Source organism: Giraffa tippelskirchi, chromosome 2 (genome assembly GCF_054371585.1).
Source record: "Giraffa tippelskirchi isolate mGirTip1 chromosome 2, T2T-mGirTip1v1.2.pri, whole genome shotgun sequence".
NCBI classification, from domain to species: Eukaryota; Metazoa; Chordata; class Mammalia; order Artiodactyla; family Giraffidae; genus Giraffa; species Giraffa tippelskirchi.
This window is the reverse complement of record NC_137276.1, coordinates 16378708-16400236: the sequence shown is the minus strand read 5'-3', so window position 1 is coordinate 16400236 and position 21529 is coordinate 16378708. Positions and strand designations below refer to the sequence as shown.

Genomic DNA, 21529 nt, shown 5'->3' with positions numbered 1-21529 from the left:
AATGGTAACAGCAGCCAGAGGTAAGTTTTATTCATATAGTTATTCACAAATGAAAACAATAAACACACACAGGGCAGGACTAAGGTGAGGGGAGTGAGGTGATTAGGGTGCAAAAATTAGGAGGCATCACGCTAAGGGTCAAGTCTTACTCCCTTCACCCTAGTCCTGGCCCTATACACACACACACACCACAAAGCCCAAAGATGACCAAATACTGCACAAATAAGCAAGCCAAAGCCACTGGTCAGGGTTTTATGTTTTCTTTAAAGGTATGTTTGGTTCAGGTCTACATTTAACCGAGTGTGTTTGTCTGCTCAAAAAACCCAATGGTGCCCATCTTACTCAAAGTCAAAGTCCTTCTGTTGGTTCACAAGACAGCACATGAGTGGTCCCCCAAACTGCTCCCTGACCTCCCTCTTCTACTAACCTCACTGTGTCTGGAAAACTCCAAGCATGTTCCTGACTCAGGGTTACAGTCCCTGGTCCCTCCGCCTAGAATTCTCTTACTCCAGGTATGATCTTCTCCTCCTTCTGTTTAAATGTCATCTCAAAGAAGCCTTCCCTGATCAAGCTCAACCTGCACTCTCCATCTCCTGGCCCGCCTTCATTTTCTCTAGAGCATTCATCACCACCTGATATGCTAAATGTTTTACTTATACTTCACAAATATAATTTTTACATAAATAAAATAACAAAGTGTATGCTCTCTAGAAAGCAACTACTAGAAGGGAATTTTTTTTAATCTGTTCTGTACACTGCCGCATCTACTGCTCCTAAAACAGCAGGTACTTAACAAATATTTTTAGAATGAAAGTACTAGATGCTAGACAGAATGTTAACTAAAATGTTGCTCCTCCTATTCAGATGGTAACAGTATCCATGAATTTTGCTTCTCAAGTAAAGTCAAGCCTATCAAATTATCTACATTAGGGTCCTCATCAGTGTGGTGGTGTACCCAACCTTTTTAACTCATTTCCAAAACTTCTTTTTTTTTCAAAACTTCTTTTTTTTAATTGAACTATAGTTGATTTAGAACATGATATTACTTTCAGGTGTATGGCATAGTGATTCTCTATTCACTATAGACTATAATCTATAATCACTATAGATTATACCCCATTAAATATCATTACAAGATAGTGACCATAATTCTCTGTGCTATACAACATATATTTGTTGCTTATCTGTTTGATACATGAAAGTGAAAGTGTCAGTTGCTCAGTTGGTTCCGACTCTTTGCAACTCCATGCACTGTAGCCCATCAGGCTCCTCTATCCATGGAATTCTCCAGGCAAGAATGCTGGAGTGGGTAGCCATTCCCTTCTCTAGGGGATCTTCCCAACCCAGGGATCGAACCCAGATCTTCTACATTGTGGGACGTTTCTTTACCATCTGAGACACTAGGGAAGTCTGTATGATACATAGCTGTTTGTATTTCTTAAACCCATACCCTTATTATGCCCTTTCCCCTTTCCCTTGCCCTTCTGGTAACCATTAGTTTGCTTTCTATATCTGTGAGTCTGTTTCTGCTTTGCTTTATACATTCATTTGTATTATTTTTTAGATTCCACATGTAAGTGTTATCATAAAGTTTTTGTCCTTCTCTGTCTGACTTATTTCCATATCATAATATTTTCTAGCTACATCTATGTTGTTGCAAATGGCAGAATCTCATTCTCTTTATGGCTGAGTAATATTCTATTGTATATAATATATATACATACCACACCTTCTTTATCCATTCGTCTGTTGATGAAACACTCGAGTTGCTCCATATCTTGGCTACTGTAAATCATGCTGCTATGAACATTGGGATGCATGTATTTTTTTCAAATTAGTGTTTTCATTTTTTTTGTATATATTAGAAGTGGATATAGTGGAATTGCTGGATCACATGGTAGTTCTATTTTTAGTTTTCTGAGGAACCTCTATACTGTTTTCCATAGTGACTGAACCAATTCACATTCCCACCAACAGTGTACCAGAGTTCCCTTTTCTCCACATCCTCTACGACATTAGACCAAAACTCCTTTAGAGAAGCAAATTTAAACACTCTCCTTAGGAAGTGCACTTACATCTATAGTCTAATTTAGGCAGAATAAAAAACTCAAATGACGACTAGGAAATAAATTTGAAAAAAAAGGTTAGGAAAGTAAAAAATGTTGTTGATATTATTCTCAACAAAGCTGAAGCCAGATAGAACACATCCCTTCTGCCAAAGCTTTACAGCATCAATATTCATAACATCCGAAAGCATTCTACTATATTTTAAACATATATTACATACAACAACAATTTCCTAGAAAACATTTTTCCCCTAGCATTCTATTTAGGAAATATATTTCCACTGAATGTCATTCCTTTTTTATGACCTAGACAATAAGACAGTAAAATTTTTCTTTCAAAATAAAACTTGTCCTGACATTAAAGTCATATTTTATTGATTACATTTAGCATCCCAACTTCAGTTTCCTGTGGAATATTTTCTTCTGTAATGAATAATACTGAAGTAGAAAACATTGTGTACTCTAAAAACAGCCAATTAATATGTAAGAGCCTTTCCCCCTGACTTTCTTTTCTTAACTGAGAAAGATGTTGCATAATTTGACCATCTAGAGTCCAAAGACAGAAGTGGTTGATGGAGAAGCTACCTTAATGACCAAATTCATTCAAAAAGAGAAAATGAAAACAGTCATTGATGCGTCACTGCAAAGTCAAAGAGCCATGTCAGGGAAGCCTCCTGCTAGGTGCTCCTCCGGACACATACTCTAGTAGGTAACCCCCACTTCTCAGATTTGCATTTCCTCTTTTGTTGATATTGTTGCTGCTGTTCAGCCACTAAGTTGTGTCTGACTCTTTGCGACCCCATGGACTGCAGCATGCCAGGCTCCCCTGTCCTTCACTAACTCCCAGAGTTTGCTAAAATTCACATCCATTGAGTTAGTGATGTTATCTAACCATCTCATCCTCTGCCATCCCCTTCTCCTTTGCCTTTAATCTTTTCCAGCATCAGGGTCTTTTCCAACGAGTCAGCTGCATTTCCTCTTTACCAATAAATATTTGGTATTTTTTGTTTGATTGATTGGTACCAGAAATAATAAAAAGAGGCATGGAAAAAAAGAAGATACTGGTATTTTTCTAGTTCTTTCTACTCCATACAAAAGTTGGTATTTAAATTCTCTTGTAAGTTAGATATAATATTCTTATATTAAGCCTTATCAGTCAATATTCCCAAATAAATTCATCCAACCAACCTAATGAATCACATATGACCATTTCAAAGAGTAAAGAAGGCCTTCTGTTAGTTTTAGGCTTTGGCTCCTTGATCAGAATATGCTATCAGCATCACTAAAAACATTTTACAACAACCAAACTTTAAATAAACAATGCTCTCCTTTCACTAGCAAAATTTTCTCTCTTTTTTTTTTGTTGGCTTCAGAACACCAAACCCACCACAGGCTTCCTGGAAATTCTATCAGCTTTCCTAGGAAATCAGCAGTCACAGCTTGCAATGGCAAGAGCAGCCTAAAATTTTAATGCCATGACTTGAGATGGCAGCCAGCCCCTTCCCAACCCATTTGCCTAAGTAGCCTTACATAAGATGCTGCTAATCTCTGCTCCTGCCTGCTGAAACTCCAACCAAGAGTGAAGCCTCACAGGAATTTAATCAAAGCAAAACTGAATCATCTGATCTGGAAACTCATTTCTAATTTCAAGATTTGGTAGCAGAAGAGACTTCTGAGGTCATGGAGGGAATAGGTGCAAACAGGAAATGGGGCTCCAAGGTGAGGGTCTGTTGTATGATGTGCCCACAACCAGACAGCTGGAGAATCAGAGCTGCAGTACAACTCCCATCTCCCAGCTCCTCATCCAACTCTTTCCACTAGAATACACTGTCTCCTGTGGAGAGCCTGACAATTTGACTATCTGTAAGTGGGGAGATCTAGACTCCGTCTTAAAGAGAATTAATTTTCAGGTTTCATTTTTTAACTGAGGGTAACGAGTGATCATGAATAAGGATAAATAGTCCAGCCTCTGTGAAATGTATCAGCACTAGACTGTTTTGTGAATATCTTATGCTAAAATCCACGGATCATTCTGGAGAAAATGAATCCTGCAACAGGCAACCAGGTTGGCTTTAGATGAAGTCAGGAAAAATATATATTCTTTTTTTTTCCTCTAGGCTAGAAGTGGTCTGTCCCTTTATATAAATAAAGGAGATGTCTGTAGCATTTTCTAGTGCTGGAGAAACAAGCTGTTCCTGTTGGGCGGAGACTGAACAAGCACAAAGCAAGAGATACACACAGGAGAGATCCCAGAGGAAGTCAGCTGCACAGGGGACCTGCTACCTCACCATTTTCTCTGAACCATCAGTAAAGCCTCATTAAAAGTTACAGCTAACACCTGTGGCTATCTCTAAACGAATCCCCCTGCAACGCAGGAGACCAGGGTTCGATCCCTGGGTCAGGAAGATCTCCTGGAGAAGGAAATGGCAACCCACTCCAGTATTCTTGCCTGGAAAAATGCCATGGATAGAGGAGACTGGCCGGCTACAGTCCACAGGGTCGCAAGAATCAGACACAACTTAGCAACTAAACCACAAACATGCTCTAAAAGTCTCAATAAGATATATTCACAAAGATGCTCAATGCAGCATCATGTATAAAAGCCAACAAGCAAGATATCTATCAAAAAGGACTATTAAATCAGGTGTGGTACAACCATCTGCATGAACACTGTGCAGTCATTAAAGAAAAGTGAGCTTTATCTGTAGGTAGGTACCAACGTAGAGCAACCTCAATACATTATGTGAAAAAAAGGCAAACTGGGTTTTTTTTTTTAAAGTAAATAGGCAAGTAGATCATTGTTTTATAGGTAATAGGTCGATATTAATGTCCTAGTACACACAAAACTTTTCTCAAGAAACTGGTAATCATGGTTACTTCAGAGGATGGGAACATTTCCATTCTCATTTATGCTATTTAAATTGTTATTTTAAATCTAAGCATAAGTGTATGTTGTTGATGCTGTTCAGTCACTAAGTTGTGTCCAAGTCTTTGCAATCCCATGGACTGCAGCATGCCAGGCTTCCCTGTCTGTCCTTCACTATCTCCCAGAATTTGCTCAAATTCATATCCATTGAGTTAGTGATACTATGTAACCGTCTCATCCTCTGCTGCCCTCTTTTCTTGTTGCCTTCAGTCTTTCTCCACATCAGGGTCTTCTCCAATGAATCTACTCTTCCCACCAGGTGGCCAAAGTATTAGAGCTTCAGCTTCAGCATCAATCCTTCCAATGAATATTCAGGGTTGATTTCCTTTAGGATGGACTGGTTTGATTTCCTTTCAGTCAAAAGAGTTTCCCTGGACAGTGATGCTATAGCTCTTAGGATTATGAAAGAAGCTTTTACCTTTTTAGTTTTCAGTTAGTTTCCTAAGTTACACCTTGGTCTCAGTTACACTCTGGCAAAATGCCTCTGGCCATGCTTAGCTCAAACCAGTTCAAGGAGACCATGGCCAGACTGGATGGGGGAGGAAGAGATGACCAGAAGTCCCAGCAAAACAGCAGTGTTCAAGGACGTTATCTACACCAAGGTAGCAGGGTTGCAGCCAAGCTTGCTGTCCAAACATAAGACATGTGAGACAATACCATAGGAAACTCTTGGAAATAGCTGAAGAACACTTAGAAGGGGACTGATTTGTAGTGAAAGGTACAGTGGGCAACACGATAACACACCCAATCTATACCCCACAATCCTTGCACATCCCAGAGCGTCATGATAGGTGGGAATGAGGTGTGTAGGTGTAAGAAGAGTAAAAGGGGGAGAGGGTCAGGGTCCCTGGGGTACACATTACCCTGTAGGAATACAAAATACAGGGGCAAGAGGGGTGAAACTGCCCATCAGAGCAACCACATCAGAGTCTAGCTTCGCTCCTTCCAGAAGCCAGCCCACTGAAGAACACAAAGGATGGAATTAGAATGGGCATGTCAAACACTCCTTTTCAAGTAGGAAAAATTGTGTCCTTGATCAAGTTCAAGAGCAGAAGCATATGAGGAAATGAACTTTCAAGTCATGTCCAACTTAAGGGCTCAACCAAAAGGACTGAGAAATTCCTCTACCCTCCTTCCTATGTCTGAGCATCCCACGAGACTGTGGATCTCATGGATGGCAACCTTTCTTCTCCCAATCTCTCAGTAACTGTTCACTAAATATATACTCAGCTTCCAGCTCTGGGGTGGAACTAGGATCTGGGAATGCATTTATAACACTTGGTCTCTGGCTTCCCATCACAGCCTAGGAGAGGATACTGGGACCCTGATGCTGGGAAAGACTGAGGGCAGAAGGAGAAGAGGGCAACAGAAGATGAGATGGTTAGATGGCATCACTGATTCAATGGACATGAACTTGGGCAAACTCGGGGAGATAGTGAAGGACAGGGAGTCCTGGCGTGCTGCAGTCCATGGGGTTGCAAACAGTCGGACACGACTTGTGAGTGAACAACAGCAACACGAGGATAGAGCCATTCAGACAACTCTGCACAGTTTAGTGTCACTGGATTAGACACTAAAATGAAACAGTCTGGGAGGAGGAAGTGTAACTGTTAGAGGAAGAGTAGGGTTTACCACCAAGTTCAACAAGTGTTTATTTTTATTTTATTTTTTTTGCGGAAGGGAGTGGCTTTATTTTTTTTTTTTGGTTTGAACAATTAGTATTCAATTTATTAAGGTTACAGAATCAAAATGTCAATTTTCCATAGTATTTACATTCATCTCACAAATCTTACTCTATTTAGAAGTCTAGCATAATTGAACACTCACTTTCTTTTTTTTTTCTATTTTGTATTTATTTTATTTTATTTTATTTATTTTTTTAATAAATTTATTTATTTTAGTTGGGGGCTAATTACTTTGCAATATTGTAGTAGTTTTTGCCATACATTGACATGAATCAGCCATGGGTTTACATGTGTTCCCCATCCTGAAACCCCCTCCCACCTCCCTCCCCATCCCATCCGTCTGGGTCATTGCCCCAGCCCTGAGCATTTGTCTCATGCATCGAACATGGAGTGGTGTTCTGTTTCACATATGATAATATACATGTTTCCATGCTGTTGTCCCAGAACGTCCCACCCTCCCCTTCTCCCTCAGAGTCCATAAGACTGTTCTATGCGTCTGTGTCTCTTATTCTGTCTCGCATATAGGGTTATGGTTACCATCTTTCAAATTCCATATATATGCATTAGTATACTGTATTGGTGTTTTTCTTTCTGGTTTACTTCACTCTGTATAATGGGCTCCAGTTTCATCCATCTCAATAGAACCGATTCAAATGTATTTTTTTTTTAATGGCTGAGTAATATTCCATTGTGTATATGTACCACAGCTTCCTTATCCATTCGTCTGCTGATGGACATCTAGGTTGCTTCCATGTCCTGGCTATTGTAAACAGTGCTGCGATGAACATTGGGGTACACGCATCTCTTTCAATTCTGGTTTCCTCGGTGTGTATGCCCAGCAGTGGGATTGCTGGGTCATATGGCAGTTCTATTCCCAGTTTTTTAAGGAATCTCCACACTGTTCTCCATAGTGGCTGTACTAATTTGCATTCCCACCAACAGTGTAAGAGGGTTCCCTTTTCTCCACACCCTCTCCAGCATCTTTGCTTGTAGACTTTTGGATAGCAGCCATTCTGACTGGTGTCAACACGTGTTTATTAGCAGAGAAACCAGGGTAAAAGGATGCCTCCCAAGCAAGCGCTGATTTAATCAAAGGGATTCAGAGAAACAGGCCGGCTAATCTCCAAGAACCACTAACAGGAGGCTAACTTAAGTCAAACATTCAGAACACCAGCAAGTAAATATTCTCTGTCACCTTAGGCAGCTTGGCTCTGGGCGGAGAAAAGGCTGAGATAAATGAGTTCCTTAGACTGCCGGTTCTAGCCTGGGTCCGAGTGCTCCTCTGCCCCCTTTTCAGCAGGAGCACAACCGTCCCACAGTGTCCCCTCTTTTCTGTGGTAAGGGTGAGCCAGTGTCACTGGGTAGCCTAGTATTAGCCTTAAAGTAGATGACCACTTGGTTCCATTCCTACAACTGTCAATATCCTAAGGAAGGCCAGTGCTCTGAAAAGCAGGAAGAGTGGGAGCGGCCATGGCCTTCCGGTTCCAATTATCAAACCGACGTCCAACATGGCCTCTGTGAGGCAGGCGCTCTGCCGTCCGCGTCGCTGCACCCCTACATTTGGCCCTGAAAACTCTCCCTCTGTGTTTGTGGAGCGAGGGGTGAAGGCCATTCTCAGAATCTGTCTAGCCTGCTTTGTGCAGAGAGTAAAACTTCAGAGAGGTCCTCAGGTGAACCCCGACACTAACACTGTCAAAGCGCTTGCCACACTCTCTAAAAGGCCCCAGTAGCACCCGCACCCCCACCTTGCCCGTCTCGTCCTCTTCTCTGGCCACGTCTGCTGTCTGGACTTCCTCAGTGCAGGTGGCCAGGTCAGTTCAGCCCTGCAGGGGCCGTGCGATACAAGACAGAAGGCTGGGTGAGGTATTTTTAACCACACAGAACTCTTTCATATTTTTATGTGGTTAAATGTATCTACCTTTTCTTTAATGACCTTTAAGCCTTGTATCCTGTAGAAAAAATCAAGAATCTTCTAACATCCTTGGGCTATAAATTCACCTGTGTTTTCTTCTAGGACCACCTATGGTTTCATTTACTTTACACTTAATGATTTAATACATTAAGAATTGTGTGTGCCTGTATGTAAGAATTAAGGGGCCCAGATTTCTTTTTTCTAAATAGCCAGTTGTACCCATATCATTTATTGAATCTTTCTTCTCACAATGATCTTAAAATGCCACTTTACTATAACTAAATTGCATATATACATTCACTGTACTCTATAATCTCTTTCCACTATTCTAATTTCTCTCCAATATTTAACTGTTTCAATTATTGTAGTTTCATATTACTTCTTAGTAGCTGGTAGGGTAGACTCCCTTAATTACACCTCTTTTTCAGAATTTCCTAAGTGGTACAGTGGTAAAGAACCCACCTGCCAACGCAGGAGACATGGGTTCGATTCCTGAGTCTGGAGGATCCCCTGGAGGAGGAAGTGGCAACACAATCCAGAATTCTTGCTGGGAAAATCTCATAGACCCAGAAGCCTGGCGAGCTACAGTCCATGGGGTCACAAAGAGTTGGACACGACTGAGCACACACAGGCATCTTGCAAATGAATAACAGGATCACTTTGCCATGTCTCTAAAAAAAGATTCTGTAGGCATTTTAATTGGGATTTCATTTCTTTTACAGAGAGATTTAGGGAAAATGAACATGCTTACAATATGGTGTCTTGTTATCCAAGAGCATAGTAGGTCTCTTCAATGACTTAAATCTTTACATCTCTTCTCAGGGTAGTTTTTCAGTTTCCTGATATTGCTCCTTTATGTTACACTTCATTTCAAATGTCTTATTCTTAATGTTTCATATGCTTAACTACTATTTTTAAAATTCTAAAAGCATGCTGTTTCCTATGTTTGAAATGCTTTTCCAGCACCTCTCCCATTTGGCACTCATTGGTTAAGGCCCCATTTCAGCATCACTTCCTTTGTCAAATCTACTCTGGCCCCACCTGCAGTCAGGATGGAGCCAGGTCCCTCCTCTGTGCTCCTGCAGCACCTTGTACGTCCCACCATCACCACCGGTCACACTGTGTTGAACGTTCTGTTCAGTTCAGTTCAGTCACCAAGTCATGTCCGACTCTGCAACCCCATGGACTGCAGCATGCCAGGCTTCCCTGACCATCACCAACTCCAGGAGCTTACTCAAACTCATGTCCACTGAGTCGGTGATGTCATCTAACCATCTCATCCTCTGTCGTCCCCCTTCTCCTCCTGCCTTCAATCTCTCCCAGCAACAGGTCTTTTCTAATGACTTGGTGACACATGCCTTTAATCTCATTAGTCTGGGAGCTCTGTTAGTGGAGGAGCCAATTATTACCCCCAAGTCTGGCTTATCACAAGCACTCAATGATCAGATCAAATGACTGAATGAATGAATACCATAATATCCTTCTTCATATTTCAGTAGCATTTTTGCAATGCTAACAATACACTAATAAATAGTAGAATTTGGGATAATGTGACTGATGGTTTTTTTCCCCCTTAAACATAAGCCATGTTTTAAAATGCAGAAAATTATATAATGAGAAATCATAATTAGGAGGTAAAAACTAGATGCATTATTTTTCTGGCATGTATTTCAGCCTAATGTAAAGAGGCAGCATTGTGGTAGCTAATACAAACTCTGGCATGAACAAGACCTGAATTTAAATCCTGGATCAACCACTTATCAGCTAGATGGTATCAGGCAAGTTCTTTGCTTCTCTAGGCCTCATTTTCTGTTTCTATAAAATGGACAGAACAAATATCCTCAGAATGCCTAACAGACATCTCAAATTTAAATGTCCAAAATGCTTGTTTCCCCCACCCCACAAACCTGCTTGTTCAACACTCTTCCCCATTCTATCTTTCCAGGGGTTGAGAAAAGAGAGGTACCCACAGTTCTCCCCCTTCTTTTACTCTAAGCCCCTCCTACCCACAAGTCCAAAAAGCACTTCCTAAGAAAGACTTCCAGAATCCACTGACTTCTCACCAGCCACTTTCCTACCACTTGGTCTAAATCATTATTTTCTCCTGTTCTGACCATTACAATAACCTCCTAACTGGTGTTCCTGCATCTATCTTTATTCACTGTAATCTGTTCTCTATATTGTTGACTGAATGATCTGTTTAAACTGTATCAAATCCTGTCACAACTTTGCTCAGAACTATCCAAAGACCTACCTCACTGAGTCTCACTCAGAGGAACTCAAGCCCTCACATGGCCTGCAAGAACCAGTCTGACATACCACCCCCTGCCCAACTCTCTGACTTCATCTCTCCCCTTCAGTCCCTGATCCAGTCACACTGGCCTCCCTTGGTCCAAGGACACACACCCAATATAGACCTCAACACCTCTGCAGGGCTTACCTCACTGCCTAGAAAACCCTTCCACCAGAATCTGCATGACCTCTCACTTCCTTCAGGTCTGCTCACCCGTCACTTTATCAAAGATCCTTCCATTATCATCCCAAATAAAACAGCACCTGCCTTGTCTCCCATCTCCCCAACTTCCTCTCTTCTCCTTACTCTTCTTTTTATTTCTTCATGGCACTTCATTACCACTGGTCCCATTACAGGTTTATTTTGTAAGGGACTATCCCAGTCCAACACCTGGAATAACTTGAGCACTTAGTAGGTGTTCAGCTAATACTTACAGAAAGACCAGAAAAATGAATACCTTATCTACAACTCCAACTCTACAGTTTATGTAAAGTGTCTCACCACTGAATAGATTCTCCTAAAATAAACAGCAGCTAAGGAACTGGTGAAAAAACTAAACCATCACTGGTGTTCATGCTCACTGCTCACCTGAATGCTTAAATGAATCAAAATAAAGATTCCCTTGTTCTACAGGGAACAAGAAGAACAAAATAAGTCTCCCTAGAAGCCATTAGAGCCTGCCAACCTAAACTTCTTTTCTACATTTTTTTAACTTTTAAAAATGATGGCTTTCCTCCCCACCCTCCTTTCCCCAGACTCTGGGACTCCTCTCCTTCTGTTCATTCCTATTTGGAGCTAAAAGCCAGAAATAGCTGTTTACTTCATTGTCCTCATTTCCCTTCATTGTTACCATTCAGTTCTCTGATGGCTACCCTGTTGAGGATGTGTTTTTTTTAAATGAATTCTCATTTAAGTTGAGAAAGAAAAACACGGGTAAAGACCTTAGACATGGTGTAAGCAAAATGTATTAGAGGGTATTTTCTCTAGGAAAAACTATTTATAAATTGACTCCGACATGATTACATATATACCATCAAATATCATTCACATATTCAATAAAGTTAAAGAGCTGGCGAAAAGAACACACGGCACAGAATAAAGCCCTTTGATTTATTAAGACGTGAATAACAATAATTATGCATGTAGAGCTCTTCCTCAGGCAAGCCTAAAGAAGAAATTTTCTAACAAAGAACCAAAATCATATGACCTCTAATCAATCAGCAAGTAATTTGGAGGTGCTTGACCCACAATTTCTGCTTCCATTTTTATCCTAACGTAGAACTAAATAATACAAAAGATTTCATGGGTACATCTACTAAATAAGAACTTTCCCACCTGGTAATTATAAAACAAAATACAGACAATTTATTTATACTGGAAAATACATATTAGTTAAATTTTCCAATAAAATAATAGAATGTACTGGGGAAACAGACCCTAAATACATTGACTGAGAGCCATCAAATAGGTAGTGAGTCCAAGTACAACCACAGGTAGACTTGACTACACATTTTAAAGATGCTTTGAAATTGCACTAACTAGAAGAAACAGAGCCACTAATTTTACTATTTTTTAAAGATTATTTTTTATGTGAACCATTTTTTAGGGTTTTTTATTGAAATTGTTACAATATTTCTTCTGTCTTATGCTTTGGTTTTTGGCCATGAGGCATGTGGGATCTTCGCTTCCCAATCAGGGATCGAACCTGCACCCCTGCATTGGGAGGTGAAGTCTCAGCCACTGGACCACCAGGGAAGTCCCCAGAGCCACTCATTTTAAATGACTATAAAGGGCGAAAGGCACTAAACATTTCCTTCTCTAGATAATTTATCACAGTAGAAGAAAACTATCATGTGAATCACTCCAAAATTTTCTAAAAATTCATGTGGGTTTGATTTCATATCAAATGTTATTGTTAGTCTATAATGGTAATTATGGGCTTTCCTCGTAGCTCAGCTGGTAAAGAATCCACCTGCAATGCAGGAGACCCTGGTTTGATTCCTGGGTCAGGAAGTTCCCCTGGAGAAGAGATAGGCTACCCACTCCAATATCCTTGGGCTTCCCTGGTGGCTCAGATGGTAAAGAATCCACCTGCAGTGTGGGAGACCTGGGTTGGGAAGATCCCCTGGAGAAAGGCATGGCAACCCCCTCCAGTATTCTTGTCTGAAGCATCCCCATGGACAGAGGAGTCTGGTGGGCTACAGTTCATGGGGTCCCAGGGAGTTGGACACCACTGAGTGACTAGCACAATGGTAATTATACCTGAGCATACCAACCTCCCATGAGAGAAAACTGCTCAGAAATGTGCTGGAATGATGGGAAGGAGATGACCAGTTTAGGACTCAAGTTAAATTGTCACGTAGGTAATATACAACATAGCTAACACTATACACAGATAACCAGATATTGACAAAAATTCTATCCTTTGAGACTGAGGAATATGCTGACAACAAAACACATACTGGCTGGAAACTTTACTAGTTAGGAAGGGCACAGTCCCAATTTGCAGGAGATAGTCCCACTCTATACCTGTTGTCCCAGTATTGCATCAGGTTTAGAATTTGTCTTAGACAGGAGTATCCCATTTGGATGATAACTTATGTGATACATATACGTTAGATCAAACATCAGCAACAAATATCGATCAGTCTTATTTGCTCCAGCCTCATTTAATCACAAATTCTAACACCTTGTAATATTTCTCTCCCTCAAAATCACGACAATCCTCACTCCAGAGTGTTCAATAACTATTTGTTAAATGACTTCATTAATTTATTAGCATGATCAGTTCAGGAATAGATTTAGAATAAATCTGGCTCCTCTAGAAGAGGTTCAATAAACATTAACTCATTAAATATCAGTGGAGAAGGTTGAATGAGCATGAGTTAACCCATCACACTGTCTTTGTGCTTGCTGCCAAGAAATTTTCAGATAAATAGTTGGCATTTCTGTTCTTGGGGGAAGGGAGAGAAAAAAATGTATGTATTTTCTTAATTGTGGGATCCTGTGTATATCTAACATAAATTTCAACTCCACCAGTTTCTATTTCATTTTCAATAGAGAAAAAATGTGACAATTCAACTTGCACTAGCAAATATCTAAGTAATACACAAATCTGATATCTCTATTTTCCATTTTTAATAGTCTTGTTTAATCTACATGCATCCCGTATTGCCCTCATGTTCTCTCTCCCGCTCCTTCCCTCCTTCTCCATTTCCCCCTCCCACTCCCCCAGTCTTTACTCTCACAGCAATTTCCTCTCCAGTTTGTAAGCAAATTGGTTTTCTCCTCAGGCTGCTGTCTGTGACAGAGTGATGTTTGTGCTCTAAATCATGAGGTATTTACTAAGGCAGCAAAGCACATTCCCTAACTTGTAGGGGAGGAAACATGAGCTAAAAATGGAAGTGCCCCAGGAGAAGCTAAGGGAAACACAGGGATTGCTCTATCCATGGGGTAGAGTCATAGGAACCTTCTTAACCTTGCCACACTGTCACCAAGATGGGCTGCAGGAGAGGACCACAAAGCTTCAAAAAACATCAAGAAGTCTGTAGGGAAAATGAAGAAAATAGCTGCTTTTTGGCATGAGCTATTATAGATGGTTAGTGCTACACATTTAGAGAGAGAACAACCCCACCACACTAGGATAATGGAGGCAACACGTCAACTCCTAGTGACATCATAAAATTTAATATAGACATACAGCTGTTCGTTTGATGATGTTTATTATGAACTCTAAGAAGGCTCAATAGATGTCCATGAGATGGATGGATGGATGGATGGATGATATTCCAAGAGACTGCTGCTTTACCAGGGTGAAATACTGATCACTCACATTCTTTTTCATTTGGCTACTGAACAATCAGAAACCAGGGATTAAGCAGATAATGGCACCACACAGTTCAGGACTAAAAAGTAGCCCCTTGTGAATGGAGCAACAAAATGTCCAGTTGTATCGAATGATCAGTACTACCTATGCTAATGGACACTAATGGTGGATTAACTTAGAGAAGAACCTGAATCCACAGGCTCATAAAAAAAGAAACATTTCTCCCATAAAAGATGATGAAGACTAATTTACCATCTCAGAGATTATTTCATAAATTTAACAAAATTTTATCTCCCATTTTAAAGGGCACTCTGAATTAGTGCTGTTTTGTTCCCCTCTGGAACTGAGGGAACTAGTAATGTGCACGTAAAAATAGGATCACTTAAGAATACACACTTCTAGTCCTGGAAGATGCCACATGCTGTGGAGCAACTAAGCCTGTGTGCCACAACTACTGAGCCTGTGCTCTAGAGCCCCTGAGTTGCAATTTCTGAGCCCACAGCCACAACTGAAGGCTGCACGTCCTAGAACCCATGCTGCACAACAAGAGAAGCCACAGCAATGAGAAGCCCGCACACGGCAACTAGAGAGTAGTCCCTGCTCGCTGCAACTAGAGAAAGCCCATGTGCAGCAACGAAGACCCAGTGCAGCCAAAAAAAAATTTTTTAAAACAAAACTAATTCTCTCACGAAAAAAAAAAATCTATTTATTTAATTGGAACTCATTCAAGTGTGGAAAATGACTTCCAGAAGTGCAGTGTGCTGTGGTTTAATTTTTTTTATACCAAAATTTATAATGGCTAAACTTGGCTTTCAAATATATTGTCCTTTTATTTCAGTTCGATAAATTGCTGAGAGTTCTGGAACTCAAAGAGAGGAAAAGCTCTAGCTAATTCAGGCCAGCAAATCGGTCCTCCTATAACTCCAAACAAGACCTCTTAGTGCATTAATCATTGCAACATCACCATGAAAGAAACTGATAAAGGTAGAATGATGCAACTAGAGGTATAAACAGAGAGAGTCACAGGAAGAAGTAAGAGAAAAAAGAAATGCAATGGAAGTCTCCACTTTAACGGATTAGCAGATTCATGTTTGTTGAGCCTACTATAGCATGGAAGCTGAAGAAGACATCAGCAAAGATGAGTGCAGCTCTGATTCCTGGAGTTCCTCTGTGCCCCAGGCCTATGGAAGAGCCACTGTCCAGCAGAGGGATTAGCTAGCATGCATACTCAATCACGTCTGACTCTTTGCAACCCCATGGACTGTAGCCCGCAAGGTTCCTCCGTCCATGGGATTTCCCAGGCAAGAATACTGAAGTGGGCAGCCCTTACCACCTCTCTGCCTTTCAGCCGGGGCTGCCTGGGACTCGGCTCACTCTGCAGCCAGAGCTGCTCATGCCCAAATTAAGAAATTTGAGGCCGACCATGCCCAACCATCTCTCTCATTCCCGCAGTCACAGTCATGGAAAGGACAGAGGACTCAGCCTCCCTTATTTCCTCTTCCCCTCACTCCCCCTGCCCCGTGCTTCTTCCCTCCTCCTGCACACCCCTCATCCACCTCTGACTTCCTGCCACTGCGCTCCCTGGAACCACACTTCCGTAAATGAAAATGTCTACCTCCTCAACCTTTCCGCACAGTGCCCGCCACACCTCCTCACTCAACTGAGACCTGGCTCCCCTCTCCCTAGCAAACATGCCAGCCTGCACCTATGTGCTTTCCAGGTTGACACACATAGAACTGTTTCCTTCATGCTTGAGTCTCTCTGGAAAGCCTTTCCCTCCACCCCATCCTTTTTCATCTGGCTATTGCCATTCTCCAAGAAAGATCCCTGCTTTCTTCAGGAAGCCTCACCTGATCTCATGGTCCTCACTCTCCATGGCTACATTTGATGTCACTCCTTTGTTATCATCAGAACTCTCTCTCCAGCCCACTTTCTCTCTTTCTCTCTCCCGCTCAGCACATCCTTTTATAAATAGTGTGTATGTATTTGTCTCCCCCACAGAGCTGTGAGCTCCTTGAGGGTACATGCTGTGTCCTAGTCACTGATTGCTGGCACATAACATTTGTTTGTTGAATAAATGAAAGCAGATCTTCATCCTTGACTTGAATAAATGAATGAATAAATGAAAGGAACATTTTTTATTTATTTGACTTTCCTCTCAATGCTGGGAAAGATTGAGAGCAAGAGAAGGGGGCAACAGAGGATGAAATGATTGGATAGCATCACTGACTCAATAAACATGAGTTTGAGCAAACTCTGGGAGCCGGTGAAGGACAGGGAAGCCTGGCATGCTGAGGTCCATGGGGTTGCAAAGAGTAGGACATGACTTGGCAACTGAACAACAACAACTCAATCTTTTAAAGTTATATCTACTTGTTATCAAATAACACAAAGACATGTTCAAAGGAAGGCCAACTCTCTCCCCTCCCTATCCTTGACTAACATTTTTTATCCTTGACTTTTTTTAACCACTGTTAAATGTTTGGTGTGTACTGCTCTATGATTTTCTCTATGCTCCTGGCACACACTCATATGCATAGTTAGAGATTTTTCACAATATATAGAACTGAGATCATACATTTTTTATATATATGTATATATATATATATATATACATATATATATAATCTTAAAACTGCTCTTTTCACTTATAATGTATTATAGCCATCACTTCAGACTGACACTAATGGACCTCTCACTCTTTCTATTAGTTGCTTAACAGTCTACAATATGGATGAACCATGATTTACTCACTCATTCTCTGATGAGTGAGCATCCAGGTTGCTCCTAGTTTTATTTAAGTTCTGAAAACAGATTGTAAAACTGATCTAACATTGCTAGAGCATACATACTGTGTGTTACTTCTCTGCCAGTGCTATGGATCTATTTTCTCAAGACTCAAGCTTCTGCAAAACTAATAGATGCATGAGCAATCTCTTCTGTATATAGTCCCTGTTGTCTGCCGTATGTTTTATACTGAATAAGTATTTCATATTTATTGAACTGAACCAAAATCTAATCAGATAGAAAATGCCAGAAAGGATACACAAGAGGCACTGTTAGCCATGCTTAATTCTGAGGATTTTGTAGGGAGTAAAAATAGTGAATTTTCATTTTTAATTTAATATACTTATGCTTGAAATTTTACTAAAATACTTTAAAATCTAAGTATTTAATATATCCATTAATACATTGACATAGTTTGATTATACTAATACATTGATAATTTTATTGTATTACTTTTATAACTCAAAAACAGCTTTTTTCAAAACTTGCTGGATGATACAAAACCCTGAGTTAAAAGGAAGAAGCTTCAATTCAATAGCTCCCAAGTTGGCTGGTACATAAGAATCAACTGAAGTTTGTTAATTTCCAGGCCTATCTCTGAATATTCTGATTCAGTAGATCTGAAGCAGAACCCTGGTAACACCATGTTTAACAATACTCCAGATGATTCTTTGACCCTGTTCTAATCTAATGATTTTTAGAATTACCTGGAGAGCTTTTCCCATAGTTTATGGATGTTTGGGCTCTGCCTCTAGACTTTATAAGCCATTAGACCTGGAATGAGGCCTGAGAATCTACATTTTTAAAAAGGTTACCTAGATGATTCTTCACAAGTTTAGAAACACTATTCTAAGTGCTACAATTTTCTCCAGTTTGTCAATTCAAAAACAAAGACATGATAGCTCCATTTTTGGTCTCTAGTAGCAAAAATATGACACCAAGTTAAAAGTCTTTGATGATAATATTCTAAAAGACCACAAGATGGGGACTCTCTTAGCTGGCCTTCCATGGAATTTAAGAGTATCTTTTGCTAGTTTAATTTAATGAATCAAATTTTAGTACTCACCTTATATCTTAAAGAGAAAATGAATTAAAAATACTTTTCACTCTAAAATATTTTAATAAAATTACTTATTTATTAGGGTAACCAGTTTCAGTGTTATCAATTAAAAAAAATGTCTACCCTTACCATAACTTACAAGTCTAGATATTAGAAATAAGCTAATATATTTTTTAAATTAATAAGATTTATCTTTCCCACTATCTAAAGACCTTCCTAATGATAAGTTAGGTATTTAAGTAGACATAACAAAACCATAAGAGTTTATCTCTACTTTCAGGATTAGAAATGAGAGCAGATACTGAATTACAAAAGCATAGTGAAGTTCGGTTCTGAAAATATCTTTCCTAAAAAATAAATGGCAAATAGACATTTCTCCACATGAGCTTAACTCAGTAGCTACTACACTAGACATTCTACTAATCAGAAGTCAGACAGTTCTGGGTAGAAATCAGGATCCTCCATCAACCAACGGTTTGAGTTCAGGCAAGTTACACAATCTCTCAAAACCTCAGTTCATTTCACCTTGAAATGGAGAGATAATAACAGTATCTCTTGATTCACTGTTTGTGAAGACTAAGTGATGTAATACATATGGAGCACCTGACACATTCTAAGGATGTAGTTACTAATACTTATCATGTTTTTTTCTCCCCCTGCAATATGAGTTAGACTTTAAACTGTTAAGTACAAGATTATCAACATGGAGTTTGAAGTGGAAACAAGACCATTGAGTGAAAGATTTGTGTCCAATTCTAGATCATCATGTTTTGAAACCAGGTTCAAAAACAAAATCATGAGCCAGGACTCAAGCCAGAGCTCCAGCCTCTGAAATCACCGAGGCCATCTTCATTTCATATTTTCAGATAAACCACAGAGAGCCTGTAATAGATGGGACCAGAGACAAGGTGAAACTGGGGGGTTACCTAATGAGCCTGATACTCTTTCTGGGACATACCAAGGTTTGCGGTAGTGACTTGGCTCTTACGGTGTGCATTGTTTTGTGTACTTAGGGCTCTGAGTGGTGCAAACCACATCAGAGATGGACTCTGATCGCAGAGAGTTTTACAACCTATGAGAACTAATCACCACATCTTCCTTGTACTTAGGACAGAACTCAGGACCAAAAGCTTCCGTCTTAGAACACAATTCAGTGATTATATAGCTGGAATCACTTTGAAAATCCCGCATACACCCAGTCTCCTATAATCATATTTGCCCCACCCTCTTTTTTCTTTCTCTAACACACACAAATTGTTAGACATCACTAGGCAGGTAATTTCTCAGGGTTCCATATCACCTCTGTAGCCTGAGATCTACAAATGTAAATTCTATCATTCCACCCGGTTGGTACCACCCCATTTCCAGGTACAGAACCAACCAACCATATTGCCAGACCAGCAAAGACCAGTGTGTTCAAAAAGGAGTTTAAACATCCTGGATAGAATTTATTTTATATATTATATGCCCCAGAATGAACCTTGACAAGCAGTACTGAATTAAGCAACACATGTTATTAAATACCTAAACTCCCCTCAAAAAGCAGGGTTAATCCTTCAGAGTTTAAAAAAAAAAAATTACTCTGCAACTCCTCTTAAAGCTTCAGGGTATCAAAAGGGGTGATAATTCTTGCTTTACAAATACACTTTCTAAAAGCAATCAATATTTTCCTTAAAGGCTTATGGCAAAGCGACCGAGTCACTTCGTTTTCATTGCTGGCAAGCTGCACAATGACTTGATCTCTTTAATATTTCACTCATAGTAGCAGCCACTGAGCTATGACTAACCCACTCTCTCAGCATCACCACTGGCTCCAGATGGTAAGCAAGGAATATATTCCCTTCACTCTCGCCTGAAAAGCAATTCTGATTTTTTTTTTTCCTTTCGCCCAGTTTCACCTGCCGTAATCGTTTCACTCCAGGAAGAAACTCTCTGGGGGTGAGGGGGGATGCATGCACAGAGGAGCACGGGTAGGGAATTTACTTTTTTTAATAGGGTGTAAGCACTGTAGCTTTAAATCTTACTGCATCAAGCCCTGGATTCCTTCCATAATCAAGCTGCAAAATGGTAACAAGAAAGGAGGAAAAAAAAAAAAAAACCTCTTCCTCCCTCCTGGCCAGCCCTCCAGGCCGCTGCGGGCAGCGGCGAGCCCATCCCCCAAGCCCTCCCAGCCCAGGCGTGCAGCTGGTACAGGTGAGCCGGACACCGACCTAGGCCCTCAGGCTTCGCCCACATCCGGGGATCAAGGTCAAGGGCGTGGGCTTCCTTCCACTCCCGCTTCACTCTCACCCTCCCCAACAGCCCCCCGCCCCAATCCCCCGCAGCCCAGAGCCCAGGGATCCTATGCCAAAGTTTCAGGCCGGGTTGGGGCCGGCGCGGCTCTCACAGCCCCCAGCCCTCCTGCACCTGCCGGGTCCGGCTTGGGGGGTCTGTGGACGGCGCCCACCTGGTCCCCACTCACCCCTGGCGGACATGGTTCAAGCAGCAGGAGCCGGAGCGGGGTGGGCGGCGGAGACACCCGGCAGGGCGTGGGGAGGAAAATTTCTCCGAGACGCACGAGGCGCACCCGCGGCCGCTTGCGAGAGGAGGCGGCTGGCCGCGCGGGGACGCCTCCCGCAGGACACCTGGGCGCCGCGCGGCCGGCGGGCGGGGACGCGACGGGCGCGGGGACCCGCAGGGCGCGGCAGCGCTGACAGCCCGCGGTCCGAGCGGGGCGGGGCCCGCCTGCCCGCCTCCCCGGCCCGCCCGGCCCGCTCGGTCCAGCGGCCGCGGGGACGCGCCGCCCGCTCCGCTGCGCCGCCAGCCCGAGCTTTTGTCCCCGAGCGAGCGAGGTGCGGCGGCGTGCGGAGAAGGCGGCGGCTCCCCTCCCCGCCCCAAGCCCTTAGGAAAATAATAGTAGTAATAATAACAGTGTTGCTGTCACAGTGCCCTTCCAGCCTCCCGCTTCGGTCTTTGAGAAAGCCAGCAGGAAGGA

General features: G+C 41.5%; 1 protein-coding gene and 1 long non-coding RNA gene across 6 annotated transcripts in view; both read right to left on the bottom strand.

Annotated features, from left to right (window-relative positions):
* ABLIM1 (actin binding LIM protein 1) overlaps nt 1–21265 on the bottom strand; it is a 331405-nt gene extending 310140 nt beyond the window's left edge. For all 5 annotated transcript variants that reach the window (XR_014077821.1, XR_014077825.1, XR_014077827.1 and 2 more), the window contains exon 1: nt 21017–21265. The gene's annotated coding sequence lies outside the window, so the exon portion shown is untranslated. The remainder of the gene's footprint in view (nt 1–21016) is intronic.
* LOC145539462 (uncharacterized) lies at nt 11194–16882 on the bottom strand. The gene is made up of 2 exons (XR_014077839.1): nt 16343–16882; nt 11194–13080 (listed from the first exon to the last, which is right to left on the bottom strand). It is a non-coding gene; the product is annotated as an uncharacterized LOC145539462 (long non-coding RNA).
* Nucleotides 21266–21529: the final 264 nt, after the last annotated feature.